Source organism: Haliotis asinina, chromosome 6, assembly GCF_037392515.1.
Source record: "Haliotis asinina isolate JCU_RB_2024 chromosome 6, JCU_Hal_asi_v2, whole genome shotgun sequence".
In the NCBI taxonomy this organism is placed as follows: Eukaryota; Metazoa; Mollusca; class Gastropoda; order Lepetellida; family Haliotidae; genus Haliotis; species Haliotis asinina.
The window spans coordinates 28,143,446-28,162,010 of NC_090285.1; the positions used below are offsets into that span (position 1 = coordinate 28,143,446).

An 18,565-nucleotide genomic window follows, 5' to 3' on the forward strand; every position below is an offset into this window, starting at 1 on the left:
TGAAAGTTTACATTGAAAGAAGTAAATTTATATGGATCGGATCTAAAAAGAGATCAAAACATAAACTATGTAACAAATGGAACCTTGAATGGGTAGAGCGCTTTAATTTGCTAGGAATAGACTTTGATGTAGACTTGGATGTAATGGTAGAAAAAAACTGTAATAATAAAATACATAACATATCAAATTTAATGAAAATCTGGTCACTCAGGACATTAACTCCATTAGGAAGAAATACAATACTGTAATCACTTCTCCTGCCTAAACTGTATCATCTCTTCTCAACACTATCTAATCCAACTAAGAGTATAGTTGATGAACTGCAAAGGAACTTTTTTTTATTTATTTGGGGTGGAAAGACTGACAAAACAAAGAGAGAGAAAACATATTGTACTCATAAAGATAGGATATTAAAGTACCGCAGATCTTTAAAACAATCCAATCACAAAAACTTTCTTGGATAAAAAGAATCTTGTTAAAAGACTCAAACCTACAAAATCATTTCTTCATATATCGCCGTCCACTACCTGTAAGTTTCTTTGAAATCGGTCCAAGCAAAATAAGAGAATATGCAGATAACATCAACAATCCTTTGTGGAGTGATGTACTTTTGGCTTTGGCAGATTACACTGAAACCTTATTGGAACAATGACACCATGTGTTGAGGAATTTCTGACATTTCCTTTGTGGTTCAACAACAAACTAATCAAACACCTTTCACTACAAAAATCAGCTCTTTTCCGGAATACTGAAACTGAGAAGAAACGTCATGGAAACCAACATTTCCAGTTGGTATCAAAGGAGTTTCCTATAATTTCCATGCAACTGAAACTGCACCATTTCAGGATGGTTTCCAATTCGTTTCATTACCCACTCCTCCAAGAAGGATCCAGTTAGTTTCCATGTATGAGTTTATTGAAGGTTTCAAACTGGTTTCCATGTATGAGTTTATTGTAGGTTTCAACCCAGTTTCCTTGTTGTATTTTACAACCTAGTTTCCAGTCTAGTTTCCAAACTAGTTTTCAACATAATTTCCGAACTAGCTTCCAATCTAGTTTCCATGAACTTAAACTTACTCATGCTGGTCCTTCACCCGCTTCTCCTGAAAAGCGGTTGTTTCATGTCTCCCATGTAGCAAATCAGGTATTTTATACAGTTGCATAATGTTGAAAAGCTTAAGGATGACAAACAACAGAACAATACACAAATTCATTAAAAGTTTATTTATATTCAACAATCTGTTTGCAAACAAATAATATTTGGAATATTCAAATTAATAAATAAAATAAAAACAAGGGCATAAATAGCAGTGAGTATACAATGTTTTCTCAAACACATCAATGTAGATCAGCCCTTATCACTTGGCTTCCTAGTTTGAGGAATATTAGCTCTTTCACCAAGAGAGGAAGAACTTTCTGCTTTTCTCCTGCGGTCAGTCAATCATTTCACAGCCTTCCTGCTTTCCAGCTTCTGAAATTTAGAAAATAAACTATCAATACAAACAAGCATTCGTCAACAATATCCATGGCAAGAGAAAAGAAAACTGTTCAGTATTGCTTGAGGTGAAATAAACTGAAACCCCTGTCCAATAAGCGAAGAGCTCAAAAAGTATAAACTGGGCATTTGACCTGAAAAGGGACAAAAGCTTCAATCACAGAAGTAGTATAGGGAATGATAGTTCTGGCTCACTTTCAAGAAATGTCTCTACAACGCCTTATTTACTAAATAAGACGTTGGTGGGCCCCTTAGCTCTTGCTACTATTACCCCTACTACAAAAAAGTTGGCGGTAATTACTGTGCCTTGGTAGGAGGTAACACTGTGCCGTACGGTACGATCAATAATTCTTCTCTTACAAACCCCCTACCCGGCCCATCCCTCAAGTAGTACAAGTTAGGTTCGTCGGCTTCCATATCCACTTTATCTATGTTGTAAGTTTTGACTGACCATATAGGATCGGTGGCCCGCTTACGGCTATCGCCCTCGTGTTCCCCCGGCTGGTATAGATACCTCACTAGGGCCCTATCTGGTATCTGTTTCTCCTTCCCACGCAATGGAGCGGCCGACTCTGCAACTATTGATTTTAGTTTGATAGCGTCTGCCGGTTTCTTACCGGTGAGACGGGTGACTTCATGGTTGATTGCCGACACCACCTTAGGTAACCTCGTGACCCATTCAGTCGATCGTTTTCCAGGGGTGGCCATCTCCCTAGCATACTGATGGCCAAACAAGCGCTCAGCCAAAGTCCTATTAAATCTCTCAACTATGGCTTGGCTGCGATGGGCTCCGGCCGTGCCACGCCTGATCTTTGTATCGTGTTTGGTTAGCAGTTGTGACACGGCACCCATGAACTCCCGTCCGGGGTCAACTTGCAGCTCTGTTGGCCACGTCAGCGGGCTGAGTTTGTATATGCGTTTGAATCCTCTGGCTACCTGGGCCGAATCTTTCGTGGTCAAGGGTTCGGCTTCCTTGTAACGACTGGCTACGTCCACTACGGTTAAGGCATACTTGTACCTCTTGTCGTGGGGTAGGAACAGTAGGTCTGCCTGGTGAACGCTATTAGGTATGTTAATACCGAACCTCCTTCTAGGTACGTAGCGTGGTGCCGGCAAATAGATCTGCCACAGGGCTTGTTTTTCAAGCCACGCTTTGGCTTCCTCCGGGGGTACTCGTGCTATTTTAGCTAGCTTATCTACTGCGCTAGCTCCTTTCCAGTACCCACGCGGGCTGTAGTAAATAGCCTCAAATTTTTTCATGTCCATATGCATATGTGTTTATCCCATCAATAGCTATCCAACGTTTCGTGTCCATAGGCGACAGGGACGTCTTGTTTATAGTCAGTCCGTATATCTTATGTCCATCACTTCTAAGTGTGTTCATTTTATGCCTAAAGGTACGGGTCTTGAACAGGGCTTCCTTGAATCTGGCGTGTTTGATGTGTTGTTTCACCACATACTTCTTAACCCCCTTAGCCTTCCGGATCTCACTATTGTCGGCTTTCAGTATGGAGTACATCTTAGGTCTCAAACCTATGTACTCGGCTATGGGCGTGCCAGCACACTCGTCCTTCATCTTACCTAGGACCTTTTTATTTACAGTACTGTGTATGGCATGGGTCTTAGGGTAATCGCTGGTGTCGTATAAATCAAGGTGTTTTTTCATGTCCTCGTACACGTCCTCGGTTCGAATCTCCATCAGCAGGGAATCCGTGTCAGTGTACAGCACTTCACACCTGTCGCCGTACTGTTTCTTGAGCTCGTTGTAGTAAAAGTCGTACATCAGGTGTTTGGATAAATCGAGGATGCTCATCCCCACGTAAACAGGCCGGTTGAATTTTATGTGACTTTTCTTCATGTGTAGGGCAACCAGGTTGTCTGTGAATATCTTACTACGGTTGAATGCCGGACTGGCTATCAATCTCCTGAGCTTGTCTTCCTCACTCGACCGAACCAGCTTCACGGTCACGCGTTTCCTCAGGTTCTCCATAGTCTTACCAAACACCGAGTTGTTCATGAGCTTGTAGAGATTTTTCTCAAAATCACTGGTGGCTTTTTTTCGTAGGTCTGTGTTCATTCTGATGTAGGGCTCCATCCATGGGCTCTGGTCGAACATGAGCACCCTGTGTATTTTGGTCAGCCTCATACCCAACGACAGGTACAGCTGTAGGTTGCGATAGTGAACGATGTACTTGGTCTTATTCATTAAGTTAGGCACGAGTTTTTCAACGTCTGTCACACGCCCACCTGACAAGTTATGTTGGTACTCAGACATCCAGTCTGGGTTAACCCTCATACGTTCGGGGGCCAGGGGGTAGCTGTTGTGTGATGTGTGTAATTCCTTGGGGTACTCTAAGTCAACCTCGAGGATATACCCTTTGTTCGAATCTGGTGCAACCCCCATAACATCAACGTGGGGTACCCATTCGAATCCCCCTGTAGGTAGATACTGGCTCATGGCCCAGCCGTACAGGTTGTTTGCGTCGAGGTAGAGAATGTGATTGGTTGGTTTGTTAGGATCGTAACCTTTCACGTATTGATTATTTGCTTTCGCGTATCGTTTGGATGCCATGGAAATCCCACCTCGCAAACCTTTCTCAATGAATAGGTGCATGTCGTAATCTGTGAGCAATTCCAAATTAACTCCGGTCTTTTTAAGCAAGGCATCCCACGACAGACCTGGGCTGGTGTAATACCATGCGGGGTCGAGTTTATACTGCTTGAAACATGTCCGCCTAAACGTTTCAAACACGTCGGCTAACAGCAGTACATCTGTCCTCAAGTACAGGTCGTGATAATCACCCAGGTTCTTACAACCCAGTTTATTCCATACGTTAGTCGCGTGCGAGTAATCATCTCGTGAGACGGACGCCTCATTCAGCTTGCTATAAAAGCAGTCAATAGGGGGTAGTCTGGTCTGTACTCATAGGGGTACACACCCTTCCTCATAAGCAGGGGTCTAGTCTCGGCGTCTGTATCGATCGGTGATAGGGAAGGTATTGTTGGCCTTGACCAGACTGTCGAGTGACGACAGGAGGAACTGAAACGAGTCAATGAACCTAAGTCCGTTTAAGCTGAAGGAGATGTATCTCTCCATGTTGTTGGGGATGCACGTTATATTACCATCGATTTTCGCGATGGCCTGCATGATCAAGTGTGAGTCGTACCCTCTCAAGTTGTGAAAGACAACGGGGATGTTTATTGTCTTAGGGTTGATTTTAAGCTTGAGGTTGCACGCGTTGTGAGCGGCGCCTCTATACTTACCAGTTATGTGACAGTGATCTCTCACCGAATCACCGTTAAGTGGTGATTCACACACGTGACAGTTAGTGCTACTAGCGTGGGCTAGCCTGTCGACTCGGGTCAGACGCATGGGAGCGATTCTATACAATGCATTCCTAATAATTTTTTCTTCCTCCTGCAAACACTTTAGAAACCTTTCAGCCGCGTCAGGGCCCCTATACACTACCGGAGCTTTCGTTTCCCCGTCACAACGGACGACAATGTATCCAAACGAACAGGCTTTATGCTCTTGTGTCTTGTGGGTGAAGCTACCACTGGGAGCCTCGCCGGCGGCAGCCACTAAGGCTTCGAAGTCGGCGTATATAATATAAGGTACAGACATTTGGTTCTTGTGGTTACTGAATTTTAGGATATTTTCACCTTCCTTAGGCATGTCGACTCGTATGGCCGTCTGCCCCACACCTTGACAATCATCCCGGTGGGATTCTAATAAATCAGCTCGACTGAAACCGTGTAGGCATCGTACACAAAAGTGTTTTTCCCCAACGTGTTTCGACTGGTCGTGCAACAACCGGCTGAGATGTTTTATCCATGTGTAGTGATACTTTTCACCTCGCTGGATCATGAATATATTGATAACTTGGCGATCCTTCACCGGGCTGACCCTGTGTACTATTGTTGTGTTACCTTCGTGCCCAAAGACATTTATAGCCAGATTATTCTGTTTTTCTACTTTAGTGATCTGGGATATTGGGGTGGGTTCATCTATACCATCCCAATTAAGCCCATCGTCTTGGGGATAGCTAGAAAGCCTATCTGAATTCTTGCCAGCTGGAAATAAGGCTGACCTGATAGCTAACCTCAGGCAATCGTTTCCTCTATTCTTAACGTTTACTATGGCATGTTTGTTCCTATAGTAGGGAGGCAAGGCTAGGTATGACCCGCCTCTGAACGGCACGTAGTTAGCTATGTCTAGATAGACATTATCGATTTTATCTACAGCCCACCCGGACCCTAAGTGTGTGTAGCGTTCTAGGTATTCTCGTATCTGCTGAAAACTTGTATCGATTGATGCGTCAATGGTCTCTGCATGTGTGACGACCTCTTGTTTACCTCGGAAGTAAGGCTGAACATACTCAGTGGTACTCCCAACCTGCTTATCGAGCGACATTTTCACTGTGATCTGAAACTTGATACTTCCTAGATTATTTAGTTCCTGGTTGACCTTATCAGCTATCAGAGGCTTGATATCTGTAATGTCTATGTTTCTATCAACGCGCATGCGCCAACCTCTCAAATAATTGCCTACGGCGTGCTCAGTGCGCACGAACTGTAGGTCAATAGCTCTATTCTGTCGTAATAATTCTACAAGCTGTGGTTTTCTCATACGGGAATACCCGCCTAAACCCAAATCGTGTGCCTCGGCTTTCAGTTGTTTTACAGTGAGAGGTTTTGCTACGGGGGCATGTGATAACAATGCGGTTAACCCGGCTCTCCCAAGGTTTGAATAACCCGTGTATCCAAGCTGTTTTGCTTGAGCTTTTAATTGTTTTACTGTATGAGGGGCTTCTAAACCTAGTAATCTCAACAATGCTGACTTACGCATTCGAGAATACCCGATCACACCTCTCTGTTTTGCGACCCTCTTCAGCTCGCGCACAGTAGACATAGTGTTTACACCTAAGAGAACCAATGTCTAATTGCTTCACAGTAAGGGGAGGTAACCCTTAAGTGGCTATCTTGAGCAGTCGCCTACGTTCTTTTATGTAGCCTTTTTTATTCTCGTAGATGAGTTGATGTCTGACTACGTTCGCTCCGTGAGCTTTACATAGACAGTAGTGTCCTTTAACCCCGATACCACACACAGAACACGTGTAGTTAGGACTTCCCATATGGAAACAACAGAACCCCTGATTCCTGCATTTCCTACCACAGGCCTCGGTCTTCCCCATAAGTATATATTCGCATCGGTATGGAGCGGGTCTCATGTTTACTTATATAGGTATTTTAATTTAATTGCTTCGCAACCAACGCAGTAGCTGCTATACCCAACACTATGAAGCCCAGTTCACGATTCATTTGTCCCTTGGATGGTGTGTAGTACTGAGCGAGTGTGGGTTTATTGAGCGGTTCCAATTGTTTACCAGTTAGTAGGTAGTATTCTTTCATTGCTTCATCGACATCGTAGAATGTTTTAATGGCATGGTTTTCACGCTTGAGTTGTTCGTTAATAAAATCGATCCTCTGGAGGCGTTTTTTAACGTACTCGTCCTGTGCTCTTTGTAATTTCTCAGTAGCGAGATCGTGTCGCTTCCTTTCTTCCTGTATTTCAGCCGCGTGATCATCTCGTAGTTTAGAGAAGAGGAAATTACTCCCGGAAAATGCCAGGGCATTCACTAACGCCCCACCGACCATCATAGCTATCGTGGCCATCCCTATATTTATTTCATTATATTATCAGGTATGATCCCTTGTTTTACTAGGATGTCTTTTGTGGCCATCGCCATACCAAGGTTCATTATGAGCATACCCATATCCTGCAGGTTGAAATCTAGCTTGATAGTTGGTTGTTTAAGCACCATTTTAGTCAACCGAGCGTACCCTACTGCTAGACTGGCTACCACTGTGGCGTGGTATGCGTCGTTGACGAACGTTTTCCCCTCAGACATTATGTATATGATATAAAATATTAAAATTATAACATGATATGCGGGTCAATAGTGGGGGATACCCCCACACCCCCACTGTTGGGGGTTACCTCACTGTTGGGTGGTGGCTCACTGTGGGAGGGTACCCCCACGTATAACCATGTTATAACCACGGCAGCAGTTACGCCTACAGCCAACAACAGTCGGGTTGGGTTGGTCACTTTATGTTGGTTACACCACCGTTTTTTACCGGCAGCTACTCTCTTAGGATTCTTCTGCCTGGTTACTGTGGGGGTCACTTCCCTCACTGGTTCCTGTGAAGGGGTCTCCTCCACTGTTTCCACTGGGGTTTCCTGTGCAGCATCCATCTATACTATTATTATTATTCTTTCTCTCAAATTGACAATGTTTTGCCGTGATAATCGCCGCCGTCACTGGAGCCAACAACATGCCATATTTGTGGTACAGCCCGCAGCTGATAGAGCTCACGGCGTGTTCGATAAAAGGGTCTTTCTCGAGGTCCTCCCACAGGTAAAGTCGGCGCTCTGGTGGAATGGGAAGGAAGTGTGATACAATACCGGTGTATATCTGGGTCATAGCCGATCCTATTGTCTTTGTCATTTCTGCTCCGAGCCGGGACTCGTATCTAGCGTACAGCTTATCGATTTCTTCGGCTGACATTTTGTGAATTTTATCCGGAGTGTAGTCTCCAAAGTAATGTTTGGCTTTGCCGCCAACAGCCAAAGCCACCAGTTTCTCTCGCTTGTCATCAGTGGGGCCTGCCGGCGTGGGGGAACCCTCCAACGACAATTGTTCGAGCAATTCCTCACACTCCATCTTATAATATAACAAGTAAGATTTAGTTTTAACTATATAATACCCGATGCAGACAAAACACAGAGAAATGAAGGTTAAGTTGCACACGACAAATACTTCAAATATCATAGCTATGCTTAGCTTTGCTTAGCTTAGCTTAGCTTTGCTTAGCATACTATATATGCTACTGGTTGGTCGGTCTTTAGCATGAGCTTAGCGTGTTTAGTTTCAGCGAGCTGTTTCTTTACCCGTTCCCGTTCTAATTTGCTCATCACATCGTTCTCTCTCAAACACTCCTCGAACGAATCCCTGTCCTTGCAGTGAAATAAGGCCACCCATCGCGTCTGCTCCCTGAGGTCTTTCAACACCGAGTTGAACTTCTGCGTTAGCACCCAGACGCTGTGATTTGCATGCCGGCCGGAGAAGGCCAGGTACGATAGCATGTCTCTCTTTTTTGTTATCTCGCGATTAGCGCTGCAGTCGTCCAGTATGAACAGCGTCGGTTCCCCTTTAAATTTCTCGTGAAGAGCTTTCAACCAGTCCTGCAGGCGTGTTCCAGGGTCGATTTTGTGTACGTCCGGGTCCGTCATCACCCAAGGTCGCGCGTACGTTTTATTCATGCTCAGAGTAGGGCACATGATAACGATGTTATCGAACACACCCTTGTAGTAACCCTCCAACATATCCAACACGAAAACGGTCTTCCCACAGCCAGTCTGCCCGCATATGATAGCACAGTGTGGGTCAGTGGGGAGGTGGATGGTGGGATACCCCCCACTAGTAGATGGCTTGCACGAATCTCCCATTGTCTATATTAAGTTGCGCGTCCATAATTACGTACAGATATAATTTCAACTTACCAGCGGTTTGAGCCTTCTTAGTAATCTGGATGGTTATCCCTTCGCTGCCGTTATCTATACGGCGCCCGCTACCGTGCAGTTTATCATCATCCGTGGATCGCATGTCCAACCATAGGGCGTACTTGGTGGTCAGGTATTCACCGATCTGCACGGAGCTTAGGTCCAGGTCCTTTGTTATGTAATCCCCCACTGGTAGCTTTTTTATCTCATCCCACTGCTGGTGTGGTCTCATACCATGACTGAACAGCTGGTTGGGCACGCCCTCGATGGTCACTTCCACCTTTTCAATCTCGGGGTTGAAAAACTTCTCGCTGTCCCTCTGGAATGGCTCGTAATCCTCCACGGGGACGACCAGGATACCTTTCATCGATCGCGCCGGCACGTTCAGGTTGATATTCCATACAGTGTCGCTCTTATCTCGCACGACTGATCTATGCCTCAGTACGCGATCGTATAGTATAGCCATCTTCCCAGAGTACTGACTTCGAACCTGCCTGGCCAGCTCCGGGCTAGTGACCATGTCGAACTCCAGAGAGATGTTGTCTATGGCATAACTAGCCTCATCACCGTTCGGCGTACGCACTACTTTGCTATAGTCGTTAAACGTGAGCTCGTATTCGAGCCTATCACCCAGCGCGGCCTGGTAAAACGGCGCGTGTCCCGTGAGCAACTCGAAGTCGAGCGGCACGCAGAATCGATTCCCGTATGCTAGAGCGATGGCCTTTTCACCGTCCGATAGCTTGTCTTGCTGGTCTTGCGTGAAGACATACCCTATGCGCGCCCGGGTTGATTTGCTGATACCCTGGTACACATCATTGACTCGTTCTCCATCGCTTTTCCAGAGATCCCTGTAGCAGTGAAACACGTCGCTGTCGTCGATACTCAGCACCTCGTTACCGCTGATCTTGACGGTCGTTTTCTTGATGATGGCTCGACCCACGTTACGCACTAGCTCGCGTTTGTCGTTGTCGGAGGTCAACGTGATATTGAACGCCAGTCGAACAGTGCCTGGTACAATGAGGTCATTCTCACCAAGGTTTGGAAATCTAACCAGCAGAGTTTGATTCTGGTCTATCTTGCTGGGATTGTTGGTGATGGTCACCGACTGGCGCACGGCTCTGGCTCCTAATGGCTCTCTCAATCTTCTGAAAGGATCTAATTTTCTGCCGTACATTGTTATATAAAAGAAATATATTTTTAATACTAATGGATGAAGACATAGATATGACGGAGATACCGGGCGCTAGTGCCCAGGCATTCGATGATGAGCAGGAGACCTCATTTACTAGTTCACCATTGAACCAAGAACTCTTGGAAACAACGGTAAATGATTATTACGAAAGTTTAAGAAGAGATAAAAACTACGTTGAACCACAGGGTCGATACCATAAGAATTTTTTTATTGATACAAAGGGTGTTCTACGCCTTAAGTCTGACCCAGGGGTTGACCTCTTTAACAAGAGCAATAAAAAACCACTGGCCTTGTCAACTCTAGCCAGCCGCCATGGTGTCGAATTTATCCGTAAAAATCTAAACATGCATGATTACGGTGGTGCAATACCTAAGGCCGTTAAAGAAGATCTGCAAGCTACCAGATCCCACCTCACCATTAGAGATGAAATGACACCACAGCGTGCTACAGAAGCCTCGGACAGCATAGAAAAACTGTTGAGCACCTACTGGGACAAACCGTTACCGGGGTTTGACTTTCCGGTAAGGGAACTGCGCGGCTTAGACGAAGCCGTGAAACGCGTGCGTGGAGAACTCGTGAACAACATGGGGAAACTGAACGAAATCGACGAGCACATCGCTAGGGAAAAAACCAAACTCAACGAAACTGAAAACGATGATATGAAGCGTCGCATCAATGAACGACTACGCGATTTAGAAGACGAGAGACGTACACGATTGGAAGCCGCTTCCTCGAATCGTGAACAGCTTCGATCCCAGATCAGTCGCATTCGGGAAACGATCGATAGAATACTGAATGAGGATACAACTTTAGCCAACAGGATTCGGATATTGTTCCGGGAGCAAGGGATCACCATCGCCAGCATTCTAACTGCATTGGGTTTCATCATATCAACCCTGGTGGTGTCACTGACAGGGGGAACCCCTGTGGGGGGAGTTACCCCCACACCCCCAGGCGGTGGTGGAGGTGTTAAAGACTGGATAAAAAAACTCGGGGAAGGCCTAGCTAAACTGGCTGGTAAAGCCGCCGAAGCCCTTCCCGGCATCCTGGGTAGCATCGTCTCGTGGTTGTTGGGCGCTCTGTCTAAAACTGCCATGTGGCTCAGTCAAAACCTGTGGACAGCCATCGTCGCCGTGGCGGGTCTGGTGTACGTAGCGGCTAAGAAATCTTTAACCAAATAAGCCCCAAAGCTACCCCACCAACCACTAGGGCTGTTTTACTATGCTGATAGGGGGGTACCCCCACATGTATATGGGGGTGTGTGGGGGGTACATGAACTTTAGACTCCGGGGGTGGCGCCACTATACCCTTTTCACGTGGTGGGATGTGTGGGATATAGGGGGTGTTAATATCGGGGTTGATACCCAACTTTTGGTCCGCCGTGGCTATGACTATTTTGTTGTTATAACCCACCACTTTTTTTATTCTCAGTTGCATATCACTTGGAGCCATGTACAACCCCACGCCGAACACGTAATTGACTTTCGATCTGGCGTATTCTAACACGTTTTGGTAACGGTCGATGGCCCTCGGGAGATCAACTGGAGAATTGATAGCATCATCAACGTTGGAAACGAATTGTGTCTGAGCGTCGTAAGCAGTTCCCTTACCGAGGATGTTGGAACGCGTCATCGACTGCGCACCCAACAGCGCCCACACGTACGTTCGAATCGAGTCGTTCAAGCGTATTGTACCAGCACGAGTGAATCCTTTCGATGTTTTTGAGATCATTTTAGTCCAGGCTGTGGCTGCATCAGGATTGGTTTGCTTTATACAGCTGACATGGATCTTTTCATTCGTTGTGGGGCCTGTAAATGTATGCCGGTTTGGGTTGTATGAACCATCTTTAGAAACGGCATAATATGTTCCGGACCTGTAGAAGTACACGAGAACTATACCGAGACCATGGTTCACACCAGGAAGGCGAAAGTCTTTATTCGTTGGAATCTCAAACTCCCCACAAACACGTTCATAAGCGCGCCTATCATAGGGGTTATTCGTCATACTCCACGCTTTATCTTGGGGAAGAGGAGCACTTATTTCCTTCAATATTCGTCTCGTTTGATAATAAATATGAAACAAAATAACCGCCTTACTCAGTTCGTCTATACCGTAGTCTGGTGTCACACCCGACCCTGTCGTCGCATACCACACAGCAAAGTTGAGTTGGTTCTGCCAAAACTGCATTGGGTTTTGATTCCAGTTTACCACCGCCTGCGCGTTATTAACGGACACGATATATTTTTCAAAGATATCAATAAAGGTTGTTTTAAACCCCGTACCATCTGCATTCACCACGATTTTCAAGTGTGCTAAATCCATATTATAATATATAATTCATATATTATAATATGTACATAACACTTCCAGGAATAACGAGCGGTGAGGCCGTTCAGCTGACGCACGCGATCGATAACACGTCAGGTCAACTCGAAGTCGCACTCTGCGATATCACCTACCTACCGCAATGGACTAACATTAATATCAGCAACAATAAGCTGTTCGTCAGTGGAACTCGCAGTCAGATAACTGACGGCTACTACAGCGTGTGCTCTCTAAACGACGAGGTCTTCAAACCCCTGGGAGCCGAACTCAAGATGAACGACTCAAACGGTACAGTGGTGTTAATCAACAATGGAAGAAACCCTTTGAGGCTCGGCCGACCATTAGCAAGGATGCTCGGTATGTCTCCTGACGAGATAAAACCAACAACAACCGTCACAGGCACGAAGTTACCCGACCTAGTACCGTACCGAGAGCTGTACATTCATCTCAGTCAGGTGAGCACAACGTACAACATTCAAGGAGGTCACCCTTCCACTATACTGAGAGCAGTGCCGGTGAAAACTGAGAAATTCAACGATGGTAGAACCGAGTCATTTTCACCACGGCAGTATAAGAGATTAACCCAGGGCAACATACCTGAGCTGACAATATCGGTGTTAGATATAAATCATAATCCTGTAAATATAGGATACCTCAGCTTAACGCTTCACGTAAAATGACCAGCGCACAAGGACCCGGAGTGAAAAAATGCGTCAATATCGGGATCTCCGACCTCGGAGACACACACGGTTTCGACGCTCCCGGAGTAGATGGTAAATCGTACGCCTTGCAACTGAAAAACAACATTTACAAACGCGTTGAAATCCCCTCCGGTGGAACCCTAAGTGATATGATAGATACCACAAGAGCAAAAATCAACACTAAGTACGCCCTTGTCAACACCGGTGATAATAATTGGATAATATACCCATCGTTCGGGGGTAAACTGTTCGACTTAGACGATGTTGAGAGCACTACCATCGTCCGAAACAAGCCATATATGCTCGTCTTCACCGAAGATGACAAGTGGGTGTTGTTACCCGATAACGACGACTGGTTGATCAATATTAGACTCATCTCCCCTTACGTGTTCACAGATAACAAAGACAACCACCTAAACAAAGTCGTGAACAATGGAATCATGCTCGTGGCTTACGTCCCAACTCAGAGACGTAGCGTAGTCGTCAGCCCAGCCAACACTATAGCAGCCCACATGCTATCGAGTAAACCGGCCATACAAAACGTGAAATTGCAGTTGGTGTCTGAATTCGAAGGCGTGGTCAAGGTACTAGAGAGTCTAACGGCAAACGGAACACTGATCATCAAAGTCTACCTAGGGGAACCATCGGGGAATGATGTCGAGATCGTGAAGGGGATCAAACTCGGGTGGGGCAAACAACATCAGTTTCAAGTTTGCAATGTTTACGTGCGGATAGGTGTCGACTCCAAGACCAGTCTGCAGGGGGTCAACGTGATCGTGGAAAATAAGATATCACTAACCAATATCTTCCTGCCTGGCAACATACACTTCATAGGTATGAAGTTAACCCATGAATTATTATCAGAAAACCAGTTGGAAATTATATCGTAATAGTATAATAATGACCAGTCATCATCCCAACACCACGCTTAACGACCTAGGAGACACGGAGGGATTCGATCAGCCTGGTGAGGAAGATGAATTATACATCCTGCACTTCAAAGACAACGTGTACAGACTGGTGTCGTTATCAGATTTAAAAGAGCCCAAATGGCTGATCAATTTAACATTCACCTCACCTTATATCACAATAAACGAACATGGGACTGTCGCTAAGATTAGGAACAACGGCATCTGGGCCGGGGATTTCATTCCGGATAGTGTATCCATAGGAACTACTAATACCGAAAAAAATAGGTTAAGGAGTGAAGTAAAAAATAAATTAACATTTAGCAATTATCCTACTAACTTAAGGCCTGATATATACACCCCTTTCACACTCATCATAGAAGTCTTATTTACGTTTTTACAACATGAAAACATCTCAAGAGTACACCAAATTTTACCCGGGGTGTCAATACACTGGTTTGACGAACACAAAAACAAATATTGTCGTATTGTTATACAACAGGATATCCACGGGGGTCCTATAAACCGCTTAATAAACCTCAGTGGGGTTTTTATTACAACAGGAAATTCTATTAGCCTCTCACCTATTACCCTGACTAGTAATCTAGACCTTATAGACTTCAAATTAATTGATAGAATATTAACTGAACCCCAATTAAAATATCTTTCAAAATATATATTATAGGATGGGTCTGTACCCAGTCGTAGAGGAAGTAGCGAAGACGCTGGAAACCGTAGATGGGTTCCGCTTGAGGCAGTTATGTGATGTGAAACGTCAACTAGAACAAGACCGTGACACGCGGAAAGCACTATGTAAAAAGTACAATAGAGCTTTCAATATCGTGGACGGGGCTGACACTACCCTTATGGCAACCAGCATGGGACTAGGGGCGGCAGGCGTTGGGTTGTTGGCTACCATCGTGGCTGCACCTATAGTGCTAGGTATTGAAATAACGGCTGGGGTGACAGGGTTGGTAGGGTTGGCGCTTAAGTTAGTATCACGCAGACTTAATCGTAAGGCATTGAAACACGACGAGATCAGGGTTCTGGCCGAAGCAAAGCTGAACACAGTGAGTGAGCGAATTTCCACGGCACTCTCTGACAGTAAGATCTCAGAAGAGGAGTTTCGTTCAATCCTATCTGAACTCAAAAAATATAACGGAATGAAACAAGATATTCGGTCCAAGTCTCGTAAGTCTGCTATCAGCGAGGACGAGAAAAAAAAGTACATAGAACAGGGGATACAAAAAGCCCAGCAAGCCTTTATTACGAATACCAAAGTGATCGTAGGCGGTTCACATTAAACTGTTTCATCGATATAAACGTGACATAGGGGAACACGAGGGCGATAGCCGTAAGCGAGCCACCGATCCTATATGGTCAGTCAAAACTTACAACATAGATAAAGTGGATATGAAAGCCGACGAACCTAACTTGTACTACTTGAGGGGTGGGCCGGGTAGGGGTTTTGTAAGAGAAGAATTATTGATCGTACCGTACGGCACAGTGTTACCTCCTACCAAGGCACAGTAATTACCGCCAACTTTTTTGTAGTAGGGGTAATAGTAGCAAGAGCTAATGACCCAACCAAAGCCTTATTTACTAAATAAGGCTTTGTAGAGACATTTCTTGAAAGTGAGCCAGAACTATCATTCCCTATGCTACTACAGCTGATTGATATTTGATAGAGTTCAGAAACACAAAGAAATTCTCCTTTGAAAGCCATAATTTATTTTCTAAACATTATTTGCAATATGGTTATATATTACGTGTATAGAACTATGAATTGTCGGTTATTGTGAAAAGAAATATTTCCTTAACCAATAATGTTGTGTCATTCTGGCAAACAAGCTATGAACATGGGGTGACAAGCATAAACTGTGCCATAATATGTGCTATTTACAACTCTAAGCTGTATGTTTCAAAGGATAAATTGTACTTGTTAAACAGTGTTCATTTTTTAAATTTCTTGAATGTACATATCAAGAAACCACATAAACATAATTTTTAAAAGGTTTCCTTTAAATTTTTAATCTGTGCAAGATGTAAAATGACCAGATTTTTAAATTTCTTGAATGTACATATCAAGAAACCACATAAACATAATTTTTAAAAGGTTTCCTTTAAATTTTTGATCTGTGCAAGATGTAAAATGACCAGAATACGTTTATACTTACTCTGAACGTTTTGCCGTTCTTTGTGTACAAGCCTGGAGCCTCTGCATTCCCCGCACCTTCTTACCCTGCTTGTTCATCCAAACCTACCAGAAAGCTTCTGAAAGGAGACATGTGCATGATGCATAACTATAAGTGGAACATGTTTTGAGTTGGAGGTTACAAGAATAGTCACTGTGTCTTGCATTTTTACTGGTTCCTAGGATTTACATTATTTGGTTATTTTGTATGTACAAATTTGTACTGGACGGCTTCGGTCATACATACCTTTTGTATGTCAAAATGATTTGGTCCTGACTGTCTTCTCCAGTTTTTCCAACACTGCCCTCCATTATGCTGGAAATGGAGAAATGAATCGATTAAAAAAAGTTAGGAACTTGTCATATTGCACTCATGTTAACAATAAAGCATGAAATGAAAAGAGTAAATATCAATTTGCAAAGTGTGGAATATGATCATGATGAAGAATCCAGATCAACAAATTCATATGCTGTTTTAGGTTGGCAATGAATCATTGTATACCCACATATTCTTTATTTTTCCTTCTGTATGCCCATATATTCTTTATCTATCCTCCAAGTTAGGAGAATACAAGGTAAAAGTTGCAAAAATTATTTATTTATAACATTGTCAGATTGTTAGGCAATGTAATGTCAGGAAAAATTCCTAGCAACCTCTTCAGTGGGTCCAACACAATCCACATGTCTTCATTCAGAATTTGTTAAAATCTTGATATGATAAGCATAACGCTACTTCCATCAGATGACAAACTTAAATTATCTCATACATCAGCAATACAATATATAAATATTCAATATTAGTTTGAAAATTATCCATGCAACACCCATACAGCATCATGATAAATGTCACTAAGAATATTGAAATTTCACTCAAACAATGCACCAAATCTGGTCAGATAATTCCTAAACTATAAATACAAAATGACTCACTATGCCCAACTACATTGTTTTGAATGGTGCAAATATCAAAAGCAATATGAAAAGGATTTCTTACAATAAATATTCGTTTGGAAGTTATCTTGAGTCATGACAGCCCATTAGCAATAATACTAGAGATATTTGTGATTTATTTATTTTTTCTTGCAAAGATGAGTTTTCATTCATTAACACAATGAACCATCCTAATGGTGTGTGACCTGATCCAAATCACACAAATATTGAGTTCTTGAGTGAACCGAGTGCTGAGTGAAGGAAGCCATCTCTCTTGATAAGAATTCAACATTCGTTTACCGAGGTCCATCAAGTCTAAAATTTCATATGTATTGTCCTAGTTACTTATTTATGTTCCTTTTCAATCGCTGCGATCGATGACTGCTGCTGATTCTTGAATCAGGTAACACTGTCACAGCGTAGGAATAATGCATTGTGTTGAGTTCCATGTTGTCGTTACTGGAGATACCGATTAAGACCTGCTTTCAAAGTAGTCATCTCAAAACAACTTGGTATCAAGTGACAAAATGACGGCAACTGTGCGTAGGGGCATTGTGGGTAATAACAAATGCCTCATCATTTTTGGATTGGCAGGCATGAAATCCTTATCTGACCCAATTTGGTTGTGATTTTAAGACAAAGACTGAAAACGACCACTTCAGTACATAAAACAGTTGCTTTTATAAAATCTCATGAGTTTGCGTGCCCATGGATTACCTGCTCATTACTTCCGGTTTCGTCTGTCAACATCCGACTCATGTTTTTACAGCAAACCAATTTAGATATTAGGAGCCTGTTAAGTGAGGACAGCCCCAATGAAGCCGACACACAGACCCCAACTCACTAACGACCTGACACTGATTAATTGTTAAGTACTTGAACTCAGTGTCAAAGCATACCAACTATAAATGCTTTTAATACTAAACTTTATGCACTGCCTCAAATTATTGTATAATTCACGTATATTTTGGATATTGAGAAATATCATCATGTAAGTACCGAACTGACGATTGTTTTAATGACTTATACTAATCTTCCTACATGCTTATACTCTTTCACATTCCCAGGAGTTGGCAGTTTTTATGTATTTCATCATTTACATTTTAATTATTAATCTATATCTGAAATTTTGTCGAAGTGGCTTAATTTTACTTATTTTTATACAATATATTTACTGAAAGGAACATCAGGATACGCAAATGCTACTAATACAAGCCCGTACATAACTCAATGATCCAATAAGTTGTAATTAAT

The 18,565-nt window shown here is 43.5% G+C and overlaps 2 long non-coding RNA genes across 2 annotated transcripts in view; one reads left to right on the top strand and one right to left on the bottom strand.

Annotated features, from left to right (window-relative positions):
* The window catches only part of LOC137288069 (uncharacterized), a 180,113-nt gene that overhangs the window by 22,146 nt on the left and 139,402 nt on the right, over nucleotides 1-18,565 (top strand). The window lies entirely within an intron of this gene.
* Nucleotides 1,205-17,853, bottom strand: LOC137287120 (uncharacterized). Its single transcript, XR_010957017.1, has 4 exons — nucleotides 17,657-17,853; nucleotides 16,629-16,697; nucleotides 16,365-16,461; nucleotides 1,205-1,470 (listed from the first exon to the last, which is right to left on the bottom strand). It is a non-coding gene; the product is annotated as an uncharacterized lncRNA (long non-coding RNA).